We start from the raw sequence: 22,600 nt of genomic DNA on the forward strand, positions 1-22,600 counted from the left end.
TGGATGAGGTATATCCTGCTTGTAGTAGTTATCCACCTCCTGTTGTTCCACATTCTCAGCAGGAGCATTGCGGGCTTGTGATGAAGATTCACCCCTTTCAGTCTGCAAAACACATCAAACACAATTTTTGTGCATCCAAATATGCATTAGTGTCAGCAAAATCATCAATCAAAATAATTACAATGACATGATCAATTTATATCAAACTTAAGCTCATTTTCACATTTTTATCAAATCTACACTTTTTCAAATAAGCATATACGAAAATGTTCGCCAAGTTCATAAGCATTCAACTCAAATAACATGTCAAAATAATTATTACTAGCAATTAAACAAGTCTCAAATGGCATTATCTTTCAAAAATCAAGTTCATGAATTTTAGACTTGAAAAAGTCCACTTTAATTCTCAAAATCATGTTTAGGCTCAAAGTTTGGATCATTTAACTACCTAAACATGTTACACTACTTAATTTAGCAACAATTCATGACAAAAATCGGCCATAACCTGTTTATATCAAAAAGCCCCAAATTTGCTCAAGAACACAAACCCTAGATTACTCTAAATTTGAAGTTTAAGGCTTCTAATCATGTTAAATAGCATCAATCTAGGTTATACAAGCATAATACATAAACAATTTAATCATAATTACACTAAAAAGCATCAAAATCAAATTGGGGAAAAAATTGCTCAAGAACACAAAATTTCGGATTAAATGGTGTTTAGGTGTAGAAATTTACCGTTTTTCTTGAGTAATTCCTAGATAGCATCCTTCTCAACATGATTTTAGTAAAAAATTTAGTGATTAACGGTTAAAAATTGTGATTTTGGGGTGTATTTTTCGGGTATTTTCGAGCAGTTTTCGCAGTGTTTGTGTGTTTTGTGGGTTGGGACTGATCTGTTTTGCGGTTATATTTTTTTCTGATTTTTAGTCCCTCCGCGACTCGCGGTGAATAACCCTTCAAACTCCGCGAGTCGCGGAGTTTGATATATATATATATATATATATTTTTTTTTTATAATCATTAACTTATAAAACAATTAAGTACTTAATTTTAAAATTTTGTTTCCCTTGTTATTTAGGACGAGGTCGTTTCGGATCGATGTCCTAGTCCGTCCCTCGACAAAATTTTAAAATTTGTCTTTTTGTAGCGATTGTTTTAAAAGCTAAGATTTTTGGGTTTTTTTAATGTTTTTGGCATACTTTAAATCAATAAGATTAAAAATAATGATAATAAAAGTTCTCGTCCCTCCCTTGGGTGAAGCAATTTCGGTTCAAAGACCTAGTCTTCAACTTACGACGAATTTTAAAAATCATATTTTTAACTTAATGAGATAAAGTAAATTTTTGTTTTTAAATTCACACAATTTAAATATAAAATTCAAAATTAATATTAAAAATTCACTCTAAACTTAAAATTTGAAATGCATAAAATTAAAAATTCATATTTTAAAAATTAAAAATTCACACCAAACTTAATTTAAAAATTCATATTATAAATTCACACCAAACTTATATTAATTTTTCAAATATTTACAATTTTAAATATATTGTTTTTACAAAGTTTACAATATTAAATTAAGATTTAAATATTAATTTTAAAAACATGCTAAAAATAAAATTAAAAATCTTTTTGTCTTTTTATCCCACTTTAATCAATCAAATATTATCAAAAATATGCGCCCCTATTTTCGGTAAAGTAATTTCGGTTCCAAAACCTAATTTAACTCATGACGAATTTTTGAAATATTTTGGGTTGATTGATTAAAGATATTTATACCTTAAGAATAAACGTTAAATTTCGCAGTGATGTAATAAATTTTTGAATGATATCAATAATTTCGGTCGCCAAACCTAATTTTATTCAATACCAATTTAATACTTTTTAGCGAACAAATTAGCGTTTATTATCAAAAGGTTAAAAATAAAAATAAAAATAAAAACTGTACAGACATACCTGTGAAATGGATTTCTTAGTTATATGATCTATCCCATTCATAAGATAGTCGGTTTAATTGGTTTTCCATAGCTACATAGGCGTAACCTCGAGCATTCAGTGTCTTTTCTTCTAAACATATGAACGGTCCGTCTCTGCATAAAGTAACAAATTCGGTATTTGAATAGGTTTGATTATTTGAACATTTACCTCCATGTGACCATTTTCCGCATTTGTGACATCGTTCTAGGTGTCGTGCTCTTCTTTTCGCTGCGGATTTTGATTTTCCTTTACCAAATTGTAACTTATTATCTTCGCATCTGGATTCTTTTCTAACTCCGTCCATTCTTTCTCTGATTACTGATACTAATTCACTTGGTAGTATGTCATTATTACGTTTAGTGATCAAAGCGTGTAGCATTAGACCATGGTTTAGTTCACAGGCAGTCTTCATTTTGTAAAAACCTAAAAAAAATAAAAATTCAGAATGGGGGGAGAAGACTAGTTCTTTAGGGTCTGCTAGGGAAAGACCATTCGGGTTCCATTTTCGAGAACTACACGAAAACAGACAATCTAACTCTAACATAAATACATATTATCCTTTAAAGACTTGATTCTCCCCACACTTAGTTAGCCGTGGTGTCGAAATTGTGATTAACTTCGTTGTCGACTTCCATCGGACCATGTATGTAATGTTTAACTCTGTGACCATTAACTTTAAATTCAATCCCATTTGAATTTATTAATTCTATCGTTCCGTATGGGAAAACTCTTTTGACTATGAATGGTCCAGACCATCTTGATTTCAATTTTCCAGGAAATAGCTTGAATCGTGAATTGAAAAGAAGAACTTTGTCTCCTTCTTTAAATTCTTTTGAACTTCTGATTCTTTTATCATGCCATTTCTTCGTTCTTTCTTTATAGATTAACGAAATTTCTTATGCTTCATGTCTTAATTCTTCTAATTCATTTAGTTGACTTAATCGTAGACGTCCAGCTTCATGTAAATCAAGATTACATGATTTCAAAGCCCAAAATGCTTTGTGTTCAATTTCTACTGGAAGATGACATGCTTTTCCATAAACAAGTCTAAAAGGTGTAGTTCCAATCGGAGTTTTGTAGGCTGTTCTAAAAGCCCAGAGTGCATCCTCCAATTTAATGAACCATTCCTTCGGATTTGATCCTACGGTTTTCTCTAGAATACGTTTTAAAGCTCGGTTGGTATTTTCAACTTGTCCACTTGTTTGTGGATGATATGCGGTGAAGATTTTATGAGTTACTCCATATCTTTTAAGAACTTTCTCAAGTTGATTATTACAGAAATGAGTACCCCGATCACTTATTAAAGCTTTCGGTGTTCCAAACCTTGCAAAAAGACTTTTTAAAAAGTTGACTACAACTCGTGCATCGTTAGTTGGGAGAGCTTGTGCTTCCGCCCATTTAGATACATAATCAATGGCTACGAGTATATATAGATTATTATGAGATTTTGGAAATGGACCCATAAAGTCAATACCCCAAATGTCAAATACTTCACATACTTGGATGACATTTTGTGGCATTTCATCACGTTGACTTATTTTTCCGGCCCTTTGACAAGCATCACAGGATTTGTAAAGTAGGTGTGCATCTTTGTAAATTGTAGGCCAATAGAATCCAGCATCATAAACTTTTCTTGCTGTTAGTTGAGGCCCATAATGCCCTCCTGTTGGTCCTGTGTGACAATGGTTTAATATTTTACTAGCTTCATCTCCAAATACACATCGGCGTATTATTCCATCGGGACAACTTTTAAACAGATGTGGATCTTCCCAGAAATAGTGTTTTATATCACTGAAGAATTTCTTTCGTCTTTGGTACGATAATCCTTTTTCAAGGAATCCACATACTAAATAATTTGCATAGTCTGCAAACCATGGGATTTCTTTATAATCTATCTTCAATAGATATTCATCAGGAAAGTTGTCTTGTATGGCTGATTCATTTAGAACTTCTAATTCGGGATTTTCAAGACGAGAAAGATGATCAGCGGCGAGATTCTCTGCTCCTCTTTTATCTCGAATTTCAATATCAAATTCTTGTAAGAGTAAGATCCAATGGATTAATCTTGGTTTAGCATCTTGTTTCGAAAATAGGTATCTAAGAGCAGAATGGTCGGTATAGACCACCGTTTTTGCTAGAACGAGATATGATCGAAATTTGTCAAAAGCAAAGACAATAGCAAGGAGTTCTTTTTCAGTAGTTGTATAGTTCGTTTGTGCTCCTTGTAATGTCTTACTAGCATAATATATAGGTTGAAATCGTTTTTCAATCCTTTGTCCTAAAACGGCTCCCATTGCAAAATCACTTGCATCGCACATTAGTTCAAATGGTAAATTGCAATTTGGTGTTATCATGATCGGCGCATTAGTGAGTTTTTCTTTAAGAATATTAAAAGATTTGATACACTCATCTGAAAAGATGAATGGAGCATCCTTTTCTAGGAGTTTATTCATAGGAGTGGCAATTTTAGAAAAATCTTTTATGAAACGTCGGTAAAAATCGGCATGCCCTAGAAAACTCCTAACTCCTCTAACATTGGTGGGATGTGGAAGTTTAGCAATTACATCTACTTTAGCTCTATCCACTTCAATTCCTTCTTTTGAAATTTTTTGTCCAAGAACGATGCCTTCTTTAACCATGAAATGACATTTCTCCCAATTAAGTACTAGATTTGATTGTTTGCATCTAAGAAGCATTCGTTCAAGATTAGCTAGACATGATTCAAATGTATCACCGAAGACTGAAAAGTCATCCATGAAAACTTCCATGCATTCTTCTATCATGTCGTGAAAAATCGCCATCATACACCTTTGAAAGGTTGCAGGGGCATTGCAAAGTCCAAATGGCATGCGTTTGTAAGCAAAAGTACCATAAGGGCACGTGAATGTGGTTTTCTCTTGATCTTCGGGTGCTATTGGAATTTGAAAATATCCGGAAAATCCATCTAGAAAACAATAGTAACTATTTCCGGCTAATCTTTCCAACATTTGATCTATGAAAGGTAAGGGAAAGTGATCTTTTCTGGTGGCGTCATTTAATTTTCTATAATCAATACACACACGCCATCCTGTTACAGTCCTAGTAGGAATAAGCTCATTTTTCTCATTTGTAATGACAGTCATGCCACCCTTCTTAGGCACGCATTGAACTGGGCTTACCCATGGACTATCAGAGATTGGATAAATTAAACCTGCATCTAGCAGTTTAATAATCTCTTTCTTAACTACATCTTGCATATTAGGATTTAGTCTTCGTTGGCGTTGCACATACGTTTTATGACCTTCTTCCATAAGGATTTTATGTGTGCAATACGAAGGACTTATTCCTTTAATATCATGAATCTTCCATGCAATGGCTGGTTTATGAGCTTTCAACACAGAAATGAGTTGTGATTTCTCATTTTCAGTAAGAGAAGACGATATTATTACAGGTAATTCAGATTCACCATGTAAATAAGCGTATTCCAAATGGTTTGGAAGTGGCTTTAACTCTAATTTCGGAGGTTCTTCTATTGATGATTTATATCGATATCTGTCTTCTTCTTTTAGCATTTGAATTTCTTCTGTTGTTGGTTCATATCCATTAGCTATAAGTGTAGCTAACATTTCAGCTTCATCAATTGGTTCATTACCTTCTCCTAAAGAGCATTCTCATGTTCCTTGTAATTCTGGAAATTCTTCTAATAATTCTGCATGTGCATCTATAGTTTGAATATAATAACATGTATCATCTGCAGATTGTGGTTGTTGCATTGCTCTATCAACTGAAAAGGTAACACTCTCATCCTCTATACTTAGGGTCAATTTCTTACCGAACACGTCTATCATTGCTTTAGCCATGTTTAAGAATGGTCTTCCTAATATGAGAGGAACTTGAGAATCTTCTTCCATGTCCAGAACAACAAAATCTACTGGAAATACTAAAGTACCAACTTTAACTAGCATGTTCTCCATTATCCCTCTAGGATATTTTATTGATCTATCGGCTAGTTGTATGCTTATTCTGGTTGGTTTCAATTCTCCAAGGTCTAGTTTAGCGTATAGTGAATACGGCATTAAATTTATACTAGCACCTAAGTCTGCCAATGCTTCTATTGAACTAAGACTTCCCAGAAAACATGGAATTGTGAAACTTCCTGGATCAGATAGTTTTTCTGGTATCTTATTCAACAGCACTGCTGAACAATTAGCATTCATAGTAACAGCCGAGAGTTCTTCCATTTTCTTTCTATTTGAAATTAGATCTTTCAAGAATTTAGCATATCTAGGCATTCCTGAAATCACATCAATGAAAGGAAGATTTACATTTATCTGTTTAAACATATCCAAGAATTTGGATTGCTCGGCTTCAAGTTTCTCTTTCTTCATTTTACTCGGGTAAGGAAGTGGTGGTTGGTATGGTTTAACATAAGGTTTATCCTTAACTGTGTTATCTTCATTAACCTTTTCAACTACCGGTTCTTTTTCCTTATCTTGATCAGGTTGTGGTTCTTGTGGAGTAGGAATAGCTTCATCAGAAGTTACAGGTATTTCAGGTGGTTTAAGTGTTGTACCACTTCTTGTGGTAATGACTTTAGCTGTTTCATTCCGGGGGTTAGCATTTGTATCACTAGGTAGACTTCCCGGTTTTCTTTCACCTATTAACCTTGCTAGGTTACTTACTTCTTGTTCCAGATTTTGGATAGAAGCTTGTTGATTTCTAAATGCTTGAGCATTTTGTTCATTGGTTTGTTTTTGAGATGTGAAAAACTGCGTTTGAGTTTCAACTAGCTTCGTCATCATATCTTCTAAATTCGGATTTTTATCATCGGTTTGTTGTGGTGGTTTGTTTTGAAAATTTGGTCTTTGCTGATTGTAAGTATTATTGGATACTTGTTGATTGCTAGGACCTTGTTGGTTGTTGTATGGAATATTTAGGTTATAATTCTGGTTTTGATTGTAAATCGATCTTGGCGGTTGATAATTATTCTGATAATTATTTCCAGGCCTTTGGTTTATGTATGAAATATTCTCTCTTTGTTCCATTGTTAATTCAATACTGAGACAATCTTTTGTCAAATGTGGTCCTCCACACTGCTCACAACTAATTCGTATTGAGTGAATATCCTTAGTCATCTTTTCCATTCGTCTCTCCAGAGCATCTATCTTTGCGGAAATGGAATCTAAGTCATGGCTAGAATCGGCTCTAGCTGCTTTAGATGATCTAATGATATCTTTTTCTTGGTGCCACTCATGTGAGTGGGAAGCAGTGTTATCAATAATTTTGTAAGCATCAGTTTCGGTTTTCTTCATAATAGAACCACCAGCTGCTATATCTATGTCTTTCCTTGTAGTGATGTCGCATCCTTGGTAGAATATTTGTACTATTTGACAGGTGTCTAAACCATGTTGCGGACATCCTCTTAACAACTTTCCATATCTAGTCCATGCCTCATATAGAGTTTCATTTGGCTTCTGTGTGAACGTAACAATTTCTGCTTGAAGTCTTACGGCTTTAGATGCAGGAAAGAATTGTTTAAGAAATTTGTCAACTAAAACATCCCATGTATCAATCGCCCCTTCAGGTAACGATTCTAACCAATCTTTGGCTTCTCCCTTTAAAGTCCAGGGAAATAACATGAGATATATCTGTTCATCCTCCACTTCTCAGATTTTAAATAGTGTGCAGATCCTATTAAAGGTACGTAGATGTTCATTTGGATCTTCCTTCGGCGCACCACTAAATTGGCATTGATTAGTCACCATGTGTAGAATTTGTCCTTTGATTTCATAATCTGGCGCATTAATGTCTGGATGAGTAATTGCGTGACCTTGGCCAGTGCGTTTAGCTCTCATTCGGTCTTCCATACTTAAAGGTTCCAGATTTTCCGTAATTGAATTTGTTGAATCGGAATCACTAGAGGATTCTGATTTAATGGTTCGTTCCTCAACAATCTCTGTTTGAATTATTGGTGGTTCCGGAGGAAAGTTTAATGGTTCAGGATCTATGAACCGTTCCTGAATATTCTCCGGATTCTCAATTGTGAGGTCGGGTTCAAAAAATGGATTATCGGAAATTTGAACTGAAGTACTTGGTTGACTGGATGACGATTCTAAAGAAAAATCAACGGCGGTTATATTTGCTAAATGTCTTGATCTAGTTACAGGTGGTGAACGTACAAAAGGTGGTGATCGTCTTGCTCGGTGCATTCACTGAATATCCTATTAGTTTTTAAAAGGAAAGAAAAATTATAATAAGTTATCCAACCAATAGACTTTTCTGATTTTGCCCACGTTTCGAATAGCCAAAAGATGCAGCAGAGGGGCAGGATTCGTTTGGTCTCAATATAATTGAGGACTGTTTGGCTCTAATAACCCGGTCCACGTACAAATCCAACTATTACTACGAACCAGAAAATTTTGATGTCTATCAATTTAACCACTTAAAATAAATTTTCGTAATTTTAAGAAATTTAGATAAGAATAAGAAGTAGAATAAAAATCTATGTCCTAAAAACTAGAATAGCGAGAAATAAGAAAGAAAAAGAGTTCGTCGGAAAAAGATCGAAAAAGAAAAATGGTTGAAAAATAAAAGGTGACGGAAAAATAAAAGAAACTTATAAAACTTAAAAATACTTGACTAACCTAACCTTATTACTACAACTAACTTAAAATTATAATCGCAAATTGAAATTACTAATTGGAATAATAAATGATACATAGGTAAAAGGTGTCTAAAAATATTAAAGCTTACAGGAAAACTAAATCCCAAATGAAAATAACTTAAAAAGAAACTAAAACTTAAAAAGGCGTCGCAAAATTCTAAAGCACCTAAATCTTAGTCTAAAGAAAAAGCACTTAAGGAATTCTACGGCAAAGCCTAAAAATCTAGAAGTAAAAATAACTATGGCAAAAACTAAGTTTAAAACTAAATATGAGCTAAAAATACAAAAGTTACGCTAAAACGATTAAAAAGGGACAAAATATAAAAATATACAAAAAGTTGTAAAAAGTACAATTTTTATAAAAATATTATTTTTATATTAATTATTTATTAAAACTACTAATTTTACAAATTAATTAAACTAATTAAACTAAATAATACAAATTAATTAAAACTTAAATTAACTACTAAATTAATTAATTATTTAACCCTAATACAATTTAATTAATAATAATTAATAATACTCCGTAATAAATGCAGGATTAGGGCTTCTGTCGTGTGTCAGGTCCCCTCCGTGAGTCGCGGTATTTAAAGCATCAAACCCCGCGAGTCGCGGGGTTCAGAAATTCAGATGACAGCTTACTTTAAATTCGACGCGTTTTTCTTTATTTATATATATATTTTTTTCTTTTATGTTTTCTAATTTTCTGTTTTAATATAAATAAAAGATATTTAAATAAAACTTATATTTTTATAAACTAAAATAAAAATAAAGAAACTTATAAAACTTTTAACAAACTCTTAAAAATATATAAATTTTTGTTTTTTTTCTTTTTATATTTTCGAATATTCAAAACGTATTTTTACAAAAGCGAATTTTAATAAAAGTAAACAAAAAATCTTTTTTTTTATATTAGCGTTGCGCTTCCGGCGTTTAAGAGTGTCCCCGGCAGCGGCGCCAAAAATACTTGATGTTTGCAGCGTGGTATACGAAATAGCTTATATTTTTACAGGAAATACTATTAAATACGATACAATTTTACACAAGATATTTATTTATTTAGAGAATGGATATACTTAAACCTTGCTACAACACTTATAGGCAGTGTACCTAATCGTACAGTAGTGTAGTTTTTAGTAAGTCCGGTTCGTTCCACAGGGAATCTTTTTAAACAAAGCTTAACGCTATATTAGTTTACTTTTATAAAAATACAAATATATATATAAGTAATATTATTATTATAAAGGGGGGTTTTTACCGTTTAATGACCGGTTTGTCGATTTTAAAACTTTAGTCGCAGTTAAAACCAAATGTAAAATATTAAAAATGAATACAAGACTTAAATTAAAGCATAAAGTAAATAACGATAATAAAATTGCGAATAATAAAAGTGCGATAAAATAAACTTGCGATAATTAAAAAGTACGATAATTAAAAGTGCAATTAAATACAATAACAATAAAAATGCGATAATTAGAAGTGCAATTAAATATAAAATAAAGAAAATTAAATATGAAATAAAAGAATTATGCTTATTTAAACTTCCGTAATCATGATGTTTGACGTGTTGATTTTAGTTTTATGCCCATGGGTTAATTGTCCTTTGTCCTGGATTATTTAATATGTCCGTCTGGTTTTTGTCCATAACAGTCCATCAGTCATAAATATAAAGTGCGAGTGTCCTCGTCAAATTATCCTTATACCCGAAGTTAAATATTCCAACTAATTGGGGACTTAAACTGTAACAAGATTTTAATACTTTGTTTAATAATTACACCAGGATGTCGACTGAGTGTAACCCAAGGTTTTAATATTTTGTTATCAATTATACCAAGTGTCCTTGTACATAATTTCACCCCTGTTTTAATTATTCTAGTGGCTATTAATCCATTCCCGTGTCCGGTTAGATGAACGATTATTCGTACATATAAATACCCCGCCCATCGTGTCCGATCGAGTGTATATGGTAATTTATAGGGACGCCCAATTGTAAATATTTATATTAACATTAACAAACTATCATTTAGTTAAACAAATATAAAGCCCATTAATAGCCCATAGTCTAATTTCCACAAGTGTCGTTCTTTTATCCAAACCCCAATTATGGTACAAAGCCCAATTACCCAATTTTAGTAATTAGCCCAACATCATGATTACTTCGTTTTAAATAAGCATAATAATAACTTAGCTACGAGACATTAATGTAAAAAGGTTGTACATAACTTACAATGATTAAAAATAGCGTAGCGTTACACGGACAGAATTTCGACTTACACCCTTACAACATTCGCTAACATACCCTTATTATTAGAATTATAATTAAAATTAAAATATAAATTATAAATATATATATATATATATATATATATATATATATATTTTACGTATGAGGAGAAGAAGAAAAAAGATGATGATTTGCGATCAGAATTCGGTTGCTTTTATAGGGATTTTTGACTTTTGGGGCTCCGCGACTCGCGGCATTTTTGCCTTCAAACTCCGCGAGTCGCGGAGTTTGAAATTACAGCTCATATCAGTTTGGAGTCTTTCTTGCCGACGGTTTTTATTATTTATTATAATATATAAATAATTATAAGAATTATTTAAATATTATATTATATTTATGTGCATAGTTGACTTGTAATTTTTAGTCCGTTGCGTCGAGCGTTGAGAGTTGACTCTGGTCCCGGTTCCGAATTTTCGAACGTCCTTGCCTACAATTTAATATCTTGTACTTTGCGTTTTGAATCTTGTACTCTTGTAATTTCGAGACGTTTCTTATCAATAATTGGAACCATTTTGATTGTCTTTTGTACTTTTGAGCTTTTTGGTCGTTTGCGTCTTCAATTCGTCGAATCTGTCTTTTGTCTTCACCTTTTATTATTTAAACGAATATCACTTGTAAATAGAACAATTGCAACTAAAAGCTTGTCTTTCTTGAGGAATAATGCTATGAATTATATGTTCGTTTTTAGCATTATCAGTTTCCAAAACCTAAAAAGGGTAAGGCTCGAAAAGTTTAGGGTACTGAGTTAATATTTTTTTTAGGGTGATGATGACTTTTGAGCAACCGGATGTTGTACTTGTTTGTAATCAACCAGATGTTGTACGTGTTTGTTAATTCGCTCTTTATGTTTGTGTTGTTTGTTTGTTTTATTTACTTGTTCCCCCTTTTATGCTCGTCTTTATTTTTACATCTTCCTAGTTTAGTTCGTGTATATTTAGTCTCCTTTCTTTGGTTGTTTGTATGTTTGTATAAGTTTTTTATTTATTTTTTTTTTTTTGAAAAGCAAGAAAAATTTCATTAACCACTAAAAAATCAAAATGAGAGATGCATTTTCTCAATACAACCCTGAAACGTTTAAGGGTGTGTAAGATAACAAACCCAACACGAATAATTACACGAGATTTAAGTACACACTAGGGTCATTGATCCATGTTAACCAATCTAGTTTTTTCCTTTTTTTGATGCGGTTAGAGATCCAATCAAAGGAGACGGTTTGAACCTCATTGAAAGCCATGGGAGTCATCTAACTCATACCTCGGAACACAATGTTGTTTCTATTCTTCCAAATCAAGTATGCACATACCCATTCGACCGCTTGCCACACTTTATGACCTAAAGAAGTAGACGAGGTTAAACCATTCCCTCGTAAGACCTCGCTTATGCTCAAGTTGTTGAAAACACCTAAGCCCCACCATTTAAAAACCCGAGACCCCAAGTCGAACGCATATTTACAAAAGATGAAAGTGTGATCCACGGATTCGATATCTTCATCACATAAAGGGCATCCTACACTATGCAAGTCAATTCCCCGATTATCGAGCTCTAGTCTCGTTGGAAGCCATTTTTTGACCGCCCTCTAAACAAATATTTCGAGCTTTTTAGGAACAAGGGGGTTTCACATAGTCTCGATACCAATTTTGAAGGTATTTCGTATGCCTGAGAGACATATTAAATTAACGTGGCTAATATGTTTTGATCCAAGTCGGGTCATACCCAATAATAAGCTTACCGACACCTTATTCGTATTTGATCTTAGCGATTGGATCATTGATTAAATACGCGACACTTAGATTTTAATAAAAATAGTTTTCTAAAATAATATTACTTGATGTGTATATAAATTATGGAATAATTTATATAATAAGAGTTTAATTATTTATAGGCTAAATAATTAATCATGTTATGTTACATTTTTTTTTATAAAATACATTTATAAATGATGTACACATACATAATAAATAAAATGGAAGTTTTATAAAATTTAATTTTATAAAATAAAACCATTTTATTTAAAAGACATAGAAGTGGCATTGGGAGGGACATAAACATGCTAAAAGATTCCATCTTTTGGTCAATCCTTCCCATTTCCACAAGTATATGTCTAGCACTCTTGGAGACACAAAACATACATGAAAACACATCAAAATACATCAAAAACAACTACAATACTCTCCCATTTCTGCTGTTGATTGCCGTGGCCTTTTGGGGAGAAAGAAAGGGTTCTTCACTTGGTTTTGCAAGCTCATCCAAGTGTCTAATAAATCCTAACTAAAGGCAAGGGTGTTGGGGTTAAAAGCTTGGGGTATTAAAACTTGAGGCTTCAAGTTAGAAGCTCCATTCTTCATCATCTTTTGAATGAACCCTCAACTATCTTGAGGAGGTATAAAATCTAAACCCACTTTTAGTTTGTAAGTATGTTTCACAACTTGATCCTATTTGGGATTTAACTTTAAAAGGTTAAAGATTAACATGTTTAAAATGGTAATTTACATGCTTCTGCTATCTTAATTCTTAAATGGTTTTAAGTATATTATGAACTTGTTAAATCCCAACAATGGTATCTAGAGCCGAAGTTGTTGAAATATGCTTCGAGGTGGTTATTAAACCCACTATGTATTTTGCATTTTATGTACATGCATGAAAGTAATATGCAAAAATTAAATGTTTGGGTGGGTTTGATGGTTTGGCTGAAATCTTGGAGTCCCAAAATGGGTTTTGGGCTCTTCCATTTTGGTCATATTTGTTGTATGATGATGTTCACAATCATAGCCTTAACCTTGTGTTTGTTTGGTTGAATGTTTGATTGATTTATTATTCATTCATTTGGTTTTAATAATATTTATTCAATTGGTTTGTAATAATATTATTTTGGTTATGTAATTTATTTTATATTTGGTATGTAAAATAGATTAGGTTGTATTTTCATTTTTTAGAGAAAAATGTATTAGGATATAATTTTGTAAAAAGATGAAGATGCAAGATGGAGACAAGGAAGATGCAAGATTAAGTGGGAGATTTTGAAATCTCCTAATTTGTGTTTGTCCCCATTAACCGGAGACATTTGTTTTCGGCTAAACAAATATCCACCAAATTGGCTTGATTGTGAACATAATTGTTTTGCATGCATGGTTGTTTTGTATGATTGTGAATTGTATATTTGTATGCTATAAGTTAATCACACAAGTTAACAACAAACAAAACTATAATTTAATTGGTTAAATTAGAAATTATTAACAACATGCAAAGAACAAACTATAATTTAATTGGTTAAATTAAAAATGGCTAAATGGATTTTAATAATTGCTTATTAAAACATAATAAAATGGTTTATTTCAAAGTAATAAAATTGTCTTATTACATAACATGGAAATGGATTTTCACATGTACCACACACTAAATGCATGTTAGTGTATGGTATAAAAGTTTTCTCATAGAAATAATGAAAACTTAAAATCCCTTATTAACAAGGCAAACGAGTTAAACGCCATCCTTTTGTGTGACACTTAGGCATATTAGGGAACTCATAATGGGATAAAGGTCACCTAACCGTTATGAGCGAACTAAAATGATTAAGGTAAATTTCGAAAGCTTGTGGGATAAAGGTCACCTAACCACTTGTATGTTAAATTTACACGTCTATACAAGTAGGACAACTTAATTTGGGAATCATGAACTTAGGGTCACCGAAGCATGATGAACAAATAGGCGTTGATGGGATAAATATGCCATACAAATGGATTGTATGATCCCATACGCTAGAAGTTACAAAACGATTGCAATTGTCATATAATGACTACCTAGCTAAATCAAATAATGGGATAAAGGTCACTTAATCGGAATTTGGTTTACCATTGGATTCTAAGATTTAATATATCAATTGGATTTAAAAGGGTATTGATTGTTAAATTAAAATTAATACTTAAACAAACTTTGTTAAATTTTGTAGATGGCAGCCAATAACAACAACATTTCAAACGCACCAATCAACTTTAATAACCTATCTTTAAGGTCCTTACTCGAAAAGGAAAAACTCAAACATACGAATTTCATGGATTGGTATCGCAATCTAAGAATTGTCCTCAAACTTGGGGATAGAGCGTATGTGTTGGAAGACCCCATTCCCGATCAACCCGATGAGGATGATGCCGAAGGTATGGCATATTGGGAGAAATATTGCGCCGATTCGGTACAAGATTCTTGCCTTATGCTTGGGACCATGATCCCCGAACTCCAAAAGGACTTCGAGCATCATAGTGCATATGACATGATCACACAATTGAAGGAGATGTTCCTCCAACAAGCTCATGTTGAGCGCTTCGAAACGGTTCGAGCGCTTCATGCATGTCGAATGGACGACTCCCAATCCGTTTCATCTTATGTACTTAAGATGAAAAGCCTAATTGATCGATTACACCGTCTAAATTGCAACGTGTCTAATGAATTAGCCACAGACCTTTTTCTCAACTCATTATCAAAAAGGTTTAACACATTCGTGATAAATTACAACATGAATGGTTGGGATAAAAGCATTGGCGAATTGCATGCCATGCTTAGGATGGCCGAATAAAGCATGGGTAAAAGGGTTTCACCCGTGCTTATGATCAATGAAGGTGGGTCTAAGAACAATTCCACTTCTAAGCTAAAGGTGGCTAAGAGGAAAGGACCCGCCTACCAAGGAAATGGTAAGGGAAAAGGGAAGATGGTTACCCCAACCAACAAAAACAAGAAGCAAAAGGTTGCCGAACAAGCAAACCCCAAGGAAGATCCGTGCTTTGGTTGCGGTGAGATGGGTCACTGGAAACGCAACTGCCCGATCTACCTGAAGGAGTTGAAAGAAAAGAGGAATGCAGGGCAAACCTCAGGTAATGTATATATGGTATACGTTGAGCTTAGTATTACTTCTTCTAATACATGGGTATTAGACACAGGATGTGGAACTCATATTTGCAATTCTTTGCAGGGGTTCAAAAGAAGTAAACAAGGAGCGGGAACAACAAGTCTCTTCATGGAAAATGGTGCAAAGGTGCACGTAGAAGCTTAAGGAGACTTTGTTTTAAAGCTACAAACTGGGTTGGAGCTTGTTTTGAAAAATGTTTTGTATGCTCCTGATTTGACTCGAAACATTATTTCTATTTCCCATTTAAGACAATATGGTTTTGATTTTAATTTTATTGATGATGATATCCATGTTTCTTTAGATAGTGTGTTCTATTTTAAGGCTTCACCTTTGAATGGTATTTATGAATTGGTTCATGATAACACATTACACAATAGCTCAATGTTTCATGCAAACACCAAGAAACTCAAAAGTTATTTGAATGATTCCTACTTATGGCATTGTCACCTTGGTTACATAAACAAGAATCGAATGCATACACTTCAAAAGAATGGACTTTTGAAATCAAATGAACTAGATTCGTTTGATGTATGTGAATCTTGTTTACAAGGCAAAATGACTAAAGTACCTTTCAAAGGGACCTATGAAAGGGCTAAAGACTTATTGGGATTAATACATTCGGATGTATGTAGACGCTTTAAGCCCATGACTAGGAATGGTGAAAAATACTTCGTTACTTTCATTGATGACTTCAGTCGTTTCAGATATGTCTACTTGTTAAGACACAAAGACGAAACTTTCAAAGCATTCAAAGAATATCAAAACGAAGTACAAAATCAACTCAACAAAACAATTAAGGTACTTCGTACCGATAGAGGAGGTGAATACCTAAGCGATGCTTCCAAGATCATCTTAAAAGTTGTTGGATTATCTCGCAACTTACTCCACCCGGGACACCCCAGCTTAATGGAGTGTCCGAAAGGAGGAACCGAACCCTAATGGATATGGTTCGATCTATGATGACTAGAAGCTCGTTACCTCTATCATTTTGGGGTTATTGTCTATGCTCCGAGGCTCGTATTCTAAATATGGCCCCAACCAAGAAAGTGGAACGAACTCCTCATGAAATGTGGTTTGGAAAACCTCCATCTCTATCATACTTAAAAGTATGGGGATGTGAAGCTTATCCTAAGCATTACGTCCGTAATAAGTTGAATGCTCGATCCACGAAGTGTATCTTCTTAGGATATCCTAAGGATGATATGGGATATTATTTCTATGATCCTTCCGAGCAGAATGTATTTGTTGCTCGGAAAGCTGAATTCGTTGAAACTAAATTCCTAATTGAAGGTAATAGTGAAAAGAAGATAGATCTTGAAGAGGTTCAAGATCAAGTAGATGATACACAATTGGTTGACACTAGCACTCAACATGAAAATGTTGAGAATGATCAAATGGATGATCAAAGTATATAAGACGTTCACAGATCTTGTAGGATTAGTAATCCTCCTGAGAGATATGGGTTTCTCATGGATGGTTGCTATGTGGTTGATTTGGATGAACCAACAAACTACCAAGATACTTTATCAAGGATTGATAAAGATAAATGGCAGGAAGCCATGAACGCTGAGATACAATCCATGTATGACAACCAAGTTTGGGAACTGATTGCACAACCTACTGGCTCCAAACTAGTTGATTGTAAATGGCTTTTCAAGAAGAAAACTAACATACATGGAAACTTGGATACATATAAAGCTAGACTTGTAGCAAAAGGTTTCACTCAAACTCCAGGGGTTGACTATGATGAAACTTTTTTGCATGTGGCAATGCTAAAGTCTATTAGGATATTGTTTGTCATTGCTACTCATTATGATTATGAAATATGGCAAATGGATGTCAAGACCGCTTTCCTAAATGGATATCTTGAGGAAGATGTCTATATGGTTCAGCCTGAAGGTTTTGTTGATCCAAAATATCCTAAAAAGGAATGCAAGTTAAAGAAGTCAATCTACAGATTGAAACAAGCATCTAGAATGTGGAATCATTGTTTTAATGAGGAGGCCAAGAAATTTGGCTTCATTAAAAATGGTGATCAAGCTTGTGTATAAAAGAAAGCTAGTGGGAGCACTATCATGTTCCTGGTACTATATATGGATGATATATTGTTATTTGGAAATGATATTCCGGCAATGCAAGTGCTAGTACTCTAAATGAACATATATTTAGTATCAATATCCTTCTAATATGTAAAACTTTTAGTTACTATTGTTCTATTTTTATGTAATAATCGTTTAAATAAATAAGTACGAAGACAAAAGAAGAAAACGAAGATTTGAAGACGCAAAATGTACAAGATACAATCCAAGTGGTTCCATTTATTGATAAGAAACGTCTAAAATTTACAAGAGTACAAGCCGCGGAACGCAAAGTACAAGATATCTTCGCGTACGAAAGGACGTTCGAAAATCCGAAACCGAGACCTGAACTTAGCATCAACGCGCGAGTCAACGGAGCTAAAATTACAAGTCAACAATGCACAAGAATATAATATATATATATATATATATATATATATATATATATATATATATATATATATATATATATATATATAACTATATATAATTATAAATATTATATATTAATTTAATCTAGCAGCCCACGTTTTGCAAAAGAAAATATCCTCATCCAGCTGGCCATGCGATCGCATGGCCTGAAGGAGCAAATCCCATGCGATCGCATGGCTTCAGAATCCTGGCCAAGTCTATAAATTCAGCATTTTTCGGACGAGTTTCAGACCACTTCACACTCTTTCTTTCTTTCTCTGTAATTTGTATTTATATTTATAATATTAAGTTTAATTTAAGATTAATAATAATTGAGTTATTGTAAGAAATATTTTACGGGTTTTAAAGTCGGAACTCTGTCCGGGTAACGCTACGCGATAAATAATCACTGTAAGCTATGTTCTTCCTTTTTAAATTAATGTCTCGTAACTAAGTTATTATTATGCTTATTTGAGCCGAAGTAATCGTGATGTTAGACTAAATATTAAAGACGGGGTTATTGGATTTTGTACCATAATTCGGGTTTGGACAAAAGACCGACAATTATGGACATTGGACTATGGACTATTAATAGATGGGGGGTATTGTCTAATTGAGCGACAACTCATTGGAACCTGTCGAACCTATCTTCAAATTAGTTAATCTAATAATTATTAAATGATTATGAATGTCCTATTTAGTGACGTTTATACGACATCCTTTACAATCATTTAATTAATTATTCGGGTTGGGTAATTGATTATTCAAACTGATCAAGTGGGTAAATTAATGTTCATATCTTATTAAAACAGGGGTGGATTACATACAAGGATAATTGGTGTAATTGTTAACAAGGTATTAAAACCTTCGATTACACACAGTCGACAACCTAGTGTAATTATTAACAAAGTATTAAAACCTTGTTATAGTTCGAATCCCTAATTAGTTGGAATATTTGACTTCGGGAATAAGGTTAATTTGACGAGCATTTTATAATTATGATCGATGGACTATTATGGACAAAAACCAGATAGGTATCAAATAAACCAGGACAAAGGACAATTAACCCGGGTAACAATTAATTAAAATCAAAACGTCAAACATCATGATTACGGAAGTTTAAATAAGCATAATACTTTTATTTCATATTTCATCGTACCTTTATTTACTGTTATTTTAATAACTGCAATTTACTATATCGCAATTTAAATTCTGTCATTTATATTATCGTCATTTATCTTTACGCTTTATTTAAAATCGACAAACCGGTCATTAAACGGTAAAACCCGCATTTTATAATAATAATAATATTACTTATATATATAGTTATACAAATATAGTGTAAAATAAATATAGCGTTAAACTTAGCCAGCTCCCTGTGGAACGAATCGGACTTACTAAAAACTACACTACTCTACGATTAGGTACACTGCCGATAAGTGTTGTAGCAAGGTTTAGGTATATCCATTCTATAAATAAATAAATAACTTGTGTAAATCGTACCGTATTTTGTATTAAAATAATAGTATTTCGTACCACACCTCGCACACATCAAGTTTTGGCGCCGCTGTCGGGGATCACTAAAGCGAAACGCTATAAAAAAAATTTAGTTTTTAAGATATTTTTGTAAAAATATAATAATTCTTATTTTGTAAAAATATTTTGTTTTAGTAATAAGTGTTAAAAATACAAAAAAATATAAAAACATAAAAAAAAAGAGTTTATATTTTAGAGTTATAAAACTAATAAGTAATATTTTTTTTAGTTTAATTACATAATATTTTATGTAAAGTTAAATCAGAAAAAAATGGTAAAAGAATTCGGGCCCGGTACTGTAGCAGCCCAACAATCAGATCCGGAATTCTGCTCCATGCGACCGCATGGTATTATAACTTCAAACTCATGCGATCGCATGAGTTGAAGTGATAGGTCTGGTACCTTAGCCTATAGAACTAGGGTTCAGTTTAATAATTATTATTATTAATTAATTAGAATTAGGGTTTAATTTAATAATAATTAGTTTTAGTTTTTAATTAAATTGTATTTTTAAGTTCTAATTAGTTTTATTAATTTATAAAGTAATACTTTTATAAAATAATAATATAAAAATAATATTTTTATAAAAATAAGTAATTTTATCATTTTTTGTCTCTTTTTATAAATTGTATATTTTTAACGTTTAATTCGTAATTTGTATTTTTATCGTTCGTAATTAGTTTTAAACTTACTTTTTTCCGTAGTTATTTTATATTCCTTCATTTTTAGGCTTTGCCATAAAATCCCTTAAATGCTTTTTCTTTAGATTAAGATTTAGGCGCTTTAGTATTTTACGACGTCGCTTATCGCTTTAATTTTAAATAAATTTTAGTGCTTTTTAAGTTATTGCCTTTTTGGATTTAGAATTCCTTTTAAGCTTTAATACCTTTAGACGCAAGTTTTAATTTTTTAGTTTTTAGACTTTTAAGTTTCGACGCTCTACTTTCTTATTTTTATTTTTTGACTTTTTATTTTTCGACGTTTTTCGACGTTTTTCGACGCGCTCTTTTTCTTTCTCATTTCTACGCTCTAGTTTTTAGGACATATATTTTTATTTCAAAATTTCGACGAAAAAATTATTTTAAGCGGTTAAATTGATAGACATCCAAATTTTCTGGTTCGTAGTAATAGTTGGATTTGTTAGTGGCGAGTTGTGGGCTTCCGATTTAAAGGGTCCTGGCTACCTGCTGCATCTATTGGCTATTCGAAATGTGGGTAAAATCAGAAAAGTATATTAATTTGATAACTTTAATAATTTTTATCTTTATAACTAATAGGATATTCAGTGAATGCACCGAACAAAACGTTCACCACCTTTCATACGTTCACCACCTGTAACTCGATCAAGACACAATGCCAATATTATCGCCATTGATTTTTCTTTAGAATCATCATCTACTCGACCAAGTACTCCAATTCAAATTTCCGATAATCTATTTTTTGAACCCGACCTCACAATTTAGAACCCGGAGGATATTCAAGGACAATTCAGAGATCCTGAACCACTAATCATTCCTCCTGAACCACAAATTATACAACCAGAGATTGTCGAGGAAGAAACCATTAAATCAGAATCCTCTAGTGATTCGTATTCAACAAATTCAATTATGGAAGTAACTGAACCTCTAAGTATGGAAGACCGAATGAGAGCCACACGCACGGGTCAAGGACACGCCATTATTAAGCCAGATATTAATGCGCCAGATTATGAAATCAAAGGACAAATCCTACATATGGTAACTAATCAATGCAAATATAGTGGTACGCCAAAAGAAGATCCAAACGAACATCTTCGAACCTTTAATAGGATCTGTACTCTATTTAAAATCAGAGAAGTTGAGGATGAACAGATCTATCTCATGTTGTTTCCCTGGACTTTAAAGGGAGAAGCCAAAGATTGGTTAGAATCGTTACCTGAAGGAGCGATTGACACATGGGATGTCTTAGTTGAATCGAACCTTTAATAGCATCTAAAGCCGTGAGACTTCAAGGAGAAATTTTGACGTTCACGCAAAAGCCAAATGAAACATTATATGAGGCGTGGACAAGATTCAGGAAGTTGTTGAGAGGATGTCCTCAGCACGGTTTAGACACTTATCAAATAGTACAAATATTCTAACAAGGTGTCGACGTTGCTACACGAAAATACATCGACACATCAGCTGGTGGTTCCATTATGAAGAAAACTGCAACCGAAGCTCACAAAATTATTGATAACATAGCCTCCCACTCACATGAGTGGCATCAAGAAAATGATATTTTTCGTTCATCTAAAGTAGTTACAGCCGATTCTAGCCATGACTTTGATTCCGTTTCTGCAAAAATAGATGCTTTCAAGAAATGAATGGAAAAGATGACTAAAGATATTCACGCAATACGAATCAGTTGTGAGCAATGTGGTGGACCACACTTAGCGAAAGATTGTCACATTGAGCAAATGATGGAACAACGTGAGAATGTTTCCTACATGAACCAAAAGCCTGGAAATAATTATCAGAATAATTATCAACCGCCAAGGCCAAACTTCAATCGAAATCAAAACATTCTTTACAATACAAATGGGCCAAACAATAACTCGTACAACCAACAAGGTCCGAATAACCAACCAACTCAAAACAACACTTTCAATCAACAAAGACCTGGTTTGTATAAACCACCACAACAAACCGAAGAGAAAAAGCCAAATCTGGAAGAAATAATCTCAAAGCTAATGGAATCTCAAACACAATTTATTACATCTCAAACCCAAACAAATGAGAGGTTTGATCAGTCAT

At 32.9% G+C, this 22,600-nt stretch overlaps 1 non-coding gene and 1 pseudogene across 1 annotated transcript; both read right to left on the reverse strand.

Moving 5' to 3' along the window:
* LOC139858826 (indole-3-acetic acid-amido synthetase GH3.10-like) overlaps positions 1 to 22,600 on the reverse strand; it is a 288,869-nt pseudogene that overhangs the window by 247,527 nt on the left and 18,742 nt on the right.
* On the reverse strand, positions 21,808 to 21,914 carry LOC139860894 (small nucleolar RNA R71). The gene has a single exon (XR_011763519.1). It is a non-coding gene; the product is annotated as a small nucleolar RNA R71 (small nucleolar RNA).

This window comes from Rutidosis leptorrhynchoides, chromosome 7 (assembly GCF_046630445.1).
Source record: "Rutidosis leptorrhynchoides isolate AG116_Rl617_1_P2 chromosome 7, CSIRO_AGI_Rlap_v1, whole genome shotgun sequence".
NCBI classification, from domain to species: domain Eukaryota; kingdom Viridiplantae; phylum Streptophyta; class Magnoliopsida; order Asterales; family Asteraceae; genus Rutidosis; species Rutidosis leptorrhynchoides.